Genomic DNA, 8,020 nt, shown 5'->3' with positions numbered 1-8,020 from the left:
TCCACTGCGAGGGGCGGGGTTTATAACGGGGCATGATGCGCGCACCTCCACGAATGTTGATTATGAGCACAATGGAAAGAGCATTTTAGCATTGGATTAGGAAAGAAAATATTTCTGGCAGTGCCCGCATGTTTTGTAATGCGTATTTTTTTGGACATCACACATAAACCAGGGAAGTTCGCTTTCATTTTAACATGACCATGATCTCAATACTGCTCACGCACACGTTTTAAATCTGAAATAAAGAAAGGACACAAATAAAGTGCAGTAGACTAAAATACTAGCGTGGGTTGTATTTTAAGTGTGTATCAAGTAGAGGCTCAGTAATTAAGATGACGTTGTTTCACTTATAACATGTAACAGAAGTTCATCAAATGCAGTACACTGCTTGTCACACTATCGTCAACTTCAACCCTGAGACCTTGGGCTACTGTTGAATGTCAAAACAGATTCAGGTCAGGGATTGTTAGTAAAACAGCAATGGTGGTCAATATGAATGGTAAACTACAGGGTTGAACACCATTTTGGGACGTAAACACTTCCTACCGCCTTGAAAGCCCACGGGGTGCAGTTTACTAGACATGGTTATCTCAATTAAATGATTTTGGCAGGCTGGGTTCAGGGGCTTCATTTAATTAATATATGTAACGAGGGACGCGAAGGGCTGGGGGGACGAAACTTAACCCACTGTTTAATTTTGGAAGTTACCTCTGTTCCCTGAGCGGTTTGCAACCTGGTAATTTTCCACTGCCACTGGGGAGGGGTTTATACTAACGGTGCACGGTGCGCGCACTTCTAGGACTGTTGAATATATGAACACAAAGAAAGGGCATTTTCGTAGAGGATTAGATTTTTTTTTTTTTTCTGGCTGTGCCTACGGATTTTGTAATGCATACTTTTTGATTTCCCACATAAGCCAAGGAAGTTTGCTTTCATTTTAAGATGAGCACGGTCTCAATACTGCTCATACGTGTATTTCAATTTGAAACAGAAAAAAGGCAACAAATCAAACGCAGTAGTGTAAAATAAAGCTGCAGAACAGTGTTTTATTTGAATACAGTAATTGGAATGTAGCCAGAGAGGCACCGCGCAACACAGCAGTATTACTGTATAATGCTGTAGTAAGAGTATAGTACTGCACCGTATGTAAAGTATTGGTGTGTTCATTAACTGACGTATGCACAGTAGGACAAATGCCAACGTTTTAATTGTTATTTTATTTGTGCACAGAAGACACTTCTATTCTAAGATGTCACTTACAAGTACACTGTATTGTAATTGTTGTCCAGGTAATTCCATTCGTAAATGTTTCTGTACAGCCATTCAGCCTAACATCACATTTAAAACAGCATTTTAATATTAAAATAATTTCCTGACTTAAAAACTTGTCCCGGTGTTGTGTCAAATAGTGTCGCCTAGCACAATTGTTACAATAAAGTAATCATTTTGTGCAATATATTGTATAACCGTATTGATTTGATATTTTAATTGTTTAACATTCTTTGTTTTTGAAGATCAGAGAACATTGTACTGTACTGCTAATGCATTTACAACTGTAGCGGAGCAGAATACTGTCGCCGTTCACCTTTTAATGTATGTAATCGTGTGCTGAGGATGCAAAAATAGTTCTCACTGACACTTTTTTAGAAATACATTAAAACAAAAATTATAATAGACCTACAGTTAAGATATATGAAGGTTGAGATACTCAGCAGCAGGTTCTTATACAAGAATTAAGGATCTACTGTATACCGTCAGAACAAAACCATTGAAAGGAGACACTTTTGCCAGGCAAGATTCAAAGACGGCGGAAAAAATAAACTAGGCATGCGCAAATGAATTTGCATGCGGCCAGACAACAATGAGACACTTTTCTATTTGGCATAACACCGGGCCCAAAAATGTCACTATAGTGAAGCCTTATCATAGCATTCATTTAACACATTTGCACAAAGCTCATGGAGGAGTGTTGCCATCTGAAGAGTAATGTGTAAATGCTAGCACTGCGAGGCTTGTGCTGTTTGTAATATCTGAAACAAAAATACATTGGAAATGTGAAAAAACGTCAAGTTATCAAAAGTGCCCAGCCATTTAAAGTGGATATCAAAAACACGAGCCAAGTTTCAAGAAAACATTGGGACAACCTTGCCCAGCACCAAGCAAATAGGCAGAACTGTAAAAGCGTTGGGGGTCAAGGTGGCCTCAATTATTTGTACTAACTTGGCTTGTGTTTTTGATGCAAGTTCAATCTTTTTATTGTGCCTGAAAAACACAAGCCAAGTGCTTGTCCCTTACTGTATGACAGGTATTCACTTTTTCTCTACATTTCACCTAAGAGTGTTGGGAACTACAAATTAAAAGTGAAATGGTGCTTTTGGCTGATTTACTTTTGCTGCACCAATACCCTGAAAACACATAAACTATCCTTGCTGTAAAGAGAGTCTGGCAGTTCTCACGCTTCACTGATAACTTGCCGCAAGGAACTACCATTCCTCTCAATCGCTGATAACTTGGCGCGAGGAACTATCGTTCCTCTCAATTTGAAGTAATGATTTTTACTTTCTCATATCTCACTCCCACTTCCAGTCCAAGGGCCACAGTTGTGGATGGGCAGTCAGACCCTGGGGGTGTGATATGAAATTAATATGAATTCAACAGTCATGCACAATGACATTTACATTGATGATAGTTGTAGTGCTATCAAAATATCTTCATTAAAGTATAAATGTAAAAAAAAGTATTTCAAAATCACAATATGTTATGCTCTGAGTTGAGGATCCTAGTGATAGCACAGAGCATGATGATGAGCAAAATGAAAAGTATTTCAAAGTGCTTAGTCTCATATCTTTTTCTTTTCAATTCACCCACCAACTGAACTTTAAACTGCAGTTCAGTTGTCTGGGCACAAGACTGAGCAATAAAGACCTCACAGAATTACAATTGCTTTTAAAATTTCACGCACAATAAGGTTCCAGATTAAAATGTATTATGGAATACTTCCTATAACTGAAAATTTGTCCTTAAAGTCTCTCTTTTGATTTTGTGACCAGGGTCAATTTAGGTTTCGATGTGACTACTAGATGTGGAGAATCTCCCTAGCAGAAAAACAGAATAGGTGGTACATTATATCATACACTTTATCATCACAGTGAATTAAAAAAAAAGTATCTGTAAAAAACATTTCATGTACAAAAACAGCAAGTTAAACTAAATTGATCAGGCATATAAGGATGTGATACCTACGAAGGGGCTAAGTTACTGTATACAAAATTGGGGCAAACCCTCCAACTGCTGTTATTTCAACAGGTACTTTTAGCCTGAAGAAATTTTGGGCAAATTCAGAATCCAGTTTATAATAGATAAACACATACACTTCTGTGCAAAAGTCTTAGACATGTTCCATTGTTCTACTCTGATGCATTATGAGCATCAACAATTTACTCAAAGCCTCCACTAGTGTTTTCTACTATTATAACAACCTTGACTTGCATAAAGAAGGAAACACATTGAGTGAAGTAGCTCGCATCTCTCGATTTTCAAGGTGTGGTATCTGAAGCATAATCAACAAGTACAGAGAAACATCATCTGTAATTGACAAACCCAGGACTGGAAGACCCAAAAAGCTTTTCTAACAAGGATGAGCAACACTTGAAGATAATATCCTTAAGGGATAAAAAGAAGACAACAGAACTGGCAGAAGGCCCAGGTGTCATTGTCCATCAAATCAACAGTACGAAGGTCACCAGGACTTAAAGGATGTGTTGCAGTAAGAATACCTCTGTTAAGAAAGAGGAACAAGACTAAAAGGCTAAAATATGCACAAGAACACAGAAATGGGACTATGGAACAATGGTCAAAGGTGCTTTGGACTGTTGATGGATGGACAACGACACCTGTGCCGTTGGCCAGTTCTGTTGTCAATTAACATTAAAAAGTAAAGTAAAAGACACTGGTACTGTTCAAACATCTCCAACAACATCCCCTGTGTTTTGGCATAAATAGAGGCCCAGGGTTACATATAATTAGTAAAATAAATATAAAATACCAGATCAACCAGGTGGATCTGTTATTTCAATAAGGAAATAAAGGACAGGCATTCCTAATTTCTTAACACTAAATGGCCAAACTTTGCTTTCACAGAACCTTTTTTGTTGTTTATTTAAGATTTATTTTACTGGAACAGCCTGTATTTAAAATAGTGTAGATGAATGCCAGCTACTATATGGGAGGGAAAACAAATAAATGACGCTCAATATTGGTGCTAAATAACTCAAACCAAAGGTGCTGGTGGGGTGCTGAGAGTGTAGCCCTTCATTTCAACCAAACATTTCATACAGATGGCACCCCTGACTCAGACCCGCTAGGAAAGATTGCGAACATAGAAGGTTAACAGGTTTTAAAGAGGAGGTGTTGTCAAGAAATAAAGCACACATGAAAAAGATTAGAACAGAGAAAAGCCACAGAGAGAAACAGAATAAGCCATGTTTTAATTGTGTTTTTTTCCTAATGTATTTTCAAAATGTATTAGGGCTTCAGGAAACTGAATTGTATCATTATTATTTGTATTACTATTATTATCCCCTGCAGATTATGCACATTGTGGTTGATTGGGATATAATGGAGGTAGGCATGCATGTTTTTATGAAGTATATTCAGAGATCACCTTCAACTGTGGTGTAACCTGGTAAGGATGTTCTACTGTAGTCATAGTGTGCATGCATATTTTCTTTTTTATCTGATTTTTTTTTCCAATTCCTTCAAAACCATTAGATAAACAAGACAACATAAGCAAAAGCGCCCAACAACAAAACAATCATTGACTAAGATTTATGAAAAGAAAGGAAAATGGAAACAGAAAAGAGACAATAAGAGCAATAAAACTGAGAGTCAAATTTGGTCAACGAAAAGCAAACAAAAGAAAAGTCAAGGGAGGCCTGGAAGCCTGTGTGTTTTTATGTTTCTAATGTAACGTAACATATAAACCCGTATTTTGATTTCTGTGATAGATTAGGAGCAATATGCAGCCTTAAATTAGGTACATATTGTTGTTCTTTTTAATTCGTATCCTCTTTGAAAAAGCAAAACAGTAAGCAAAAGAGGGCATGCACACTTAGCCCCCCCCCCCCACCCTTGTTCCGTTTTTAAAACTATTTCTGCAGACAGTGCACTGCACTGTACTGTACCTTCCTATAATCTTGCTGAATGACTGTGCAGCAGTGGACCTTTTTAACCTCGGCATGTGTCTTCCTGTGGGGTGCTAACTTGTACTCACATGATGCCAGCTCTTGATTTTATGTTCTAATAATATGAGTTCATTGGGACTCTCAGGTATAAACTCCACATGATAATTCCCTGCAGCATGTGTGGTATTCATAAGTCTATAATCACATTTACTTAGAAAGAAATTAGAATTCCTTTGGCACACTTGTCAAAAAAAAGTAGGCAGCCTATTATATTGTGCTTACTTCACCTACAAACACCTCTTGATTACAGGATAATACTGAAACCAAACACATTTCCTCATCTGCATTGACATAATAACTGTCCTGTTATGTTTATGTCAATTGATCATTTTTGCATATTTTATTTCACCACACCCTATTCATTCACTTCCTGTGCAGCAGGTATTGGGGCCCCACCTACCTCACCCCACCGTGGAGAGTAAAATAACTGTGAAGCGCCAGATACATGCTGCACAGGAACACTGACCTAAATATTATAAAAAAGTAAACTTATTTGGGAGCCTAGCAAGATTTTTTTCAACTAGTAAGAGACACATAAATAACCTTTATTACATATTTGAATATTAAATCTTAAATATATTTAACAGTGAAGTGTATTTATATTACCATATATATATATATATATATATATATATATATTGTGTAACACAGCAGGGAGGGGGTTAATATCCTCCCTGCAGAAAACATGTGCGTATGCACATTTTGGTTAATTTGCTTATTGTTTAATTGTTATTCTGTTAATTGTTTTATTGTTAATTATCCCCTGCACCTGGTGATCATTGTAAATTAGAGCCAGGTGCAGGGTATTTAAAGAGAGCAGTCAGTCTGCTCTAGGCTGCTGAGTAGAAGGAGGCAGAAGAGGTGCTCTGTCTCCGAGTAGCCAGAGTTAAAAAGTAAGTGCGGTGTTAAACCTTGTGTTTTGTGTAAGTACGGGGAAACAGCTTAGCTCTTTTCCGAGCACTAACTAACACACAGGTACACCCTGACTACCACGGGACAGCTAAGCTGTTTCCCCGTACTTACACAAAACACAAGGTTTAACACCGCACTTACTTTTTAACTCTGGCTACTCGGAGACAGAGCACCTCTTCTGCCTCCTTCTACTCAGCAGCCTAGAGCAGACTGACTGCTCTCTTTAAATACCCTGCACCTGGCTCTAATTTACAATGATCACCAGGTGCAGGGGATAATTAACAATAAAACAATTAACAGAATAACAATTAAACAATAAGCAAATTAACCAAAATGTGCATACGCACATGTTTTCTGCAGGGAGGATATTAACCCCCTCCCTGCTGTGTTACAATATATATATACACACATTTCATACAGGTACATTGCAGGTCTGAAACACATTAAACTGAACAGTTGTGGCTGTTTAGACTAGTATAACTCATGAAGAGCAAACCAAACTTTTTTTTTTTTTTTTTTTTTAGTATTTATAACGTTTTACAAGACACACCTGACATCAACATGGGATTATAAATAACAAACAACCCCAAAACATATTTAAAAAAATAAATAAATAAACCATATAGGACATTGCACCTTTAAGTCTGTAGATTTCCTGTTCTTGATCAGATTGTTCAGTATCTTTAAGAAAATAAGAATTCAAATAAAAACAACTAAGAAGAGAGTGTAACAGCTTGTAATTCATTTTAATGAGAGTGGTGACAGAGGGGAGGTTGCAGCAGTGCTGCAATGTGTTTTGGAAACGTTCATAAAGTGTATCAGAGGCTGTTTGTAACGACCCTCTGAGAGATTGGAATGGCATGTAGAATATTGTGACCTGGTTTACAGCCTCACACTATGCATATTGCCCTTTACTTTTTAGCACAGGAATCCTGTCAGAGGCAGCATAATCAACTACAGTGAATATTTTTGGTTTAATGATTTAACAGACAACACTCCCCTTTTGAAAAAAACATGAAATATCAAGGATAACAAGCGTCAAATGGGCTAGGCTGAAATCTATCTGGGATCATGGAGGCATTACTTGCATTCAGGTTTTCATATAGAGCAGTGAAACTTACCTGTGAATAACAGGTTATATTACTAAATGAATAAACGTGAATGAATATTATCATTTCTTAGATTTTATTTTATAGTTCATTACAGGTGGTACAAATAATAGAGTGGTTAAATAAAGCACTGGACCAAACAAGGTATTATAATTTAAATAAACCTTCTCCACTAGAATTTCGAACTCCTCTGCGTGCAGTTTTAGTTTGCGTTGCCTCTGCCTGTCCCCTGCGGAGGGTTGTGTTTGTTGATCACTCATTTTCAGTCAATGTAAACCACCTCCACCTTTCACAATAAGCCACTGACCATTATCGTTCACATTAAATTATCGCTCACAATACATGTAGTATGCAAGGCACTGCACGCTATAGTATGTAAATTATCCAAATAGTGTGCATGTAAATGAATGCATTCTCTGTTAGTAAATGGGACAGTAAATTTAGATTTAGGGTGCACGTTAGGCTCACTACTTAATGTGCACGTTACAGGTACGTTTAAGGAGCTGTTCAGGAGCTGTTCTGGAATCAATAGATGGCAACCAATAGATCAATAGATTTCACTAATAGACATTTGTTGATATTAATATTAACATTGCTATTGATATTAATATTAATCAATAGATCAATAGATGGCACTGGCACTAGCCTATGTTACATAATGGCAGGCAACTATAACTATAGAGCACCTGAACTCAGGTGAAAACACATGAACACAGTTTTTGAGTTATTGTATAAAAAGGTAGATTTGTTAATATA

Source organism: Acipenser ruthenus, chromosome 5 (genome assembly GCF_902713425.1).
Source record: "Acipenser ruthenus chromosome 5, fAciRut3.2 maternal haplotype, whole genome shotgun sequence".
NCBI classification, from domain to species: Eukaryota; Metazoa; Chordata; class Actinopteri; order Acipenseriformes; family Acipenseridae; genus Acipenser; species Acipenser ruthenus.
Note: the sequence above shows the minus strand (reverse complement) of the source record.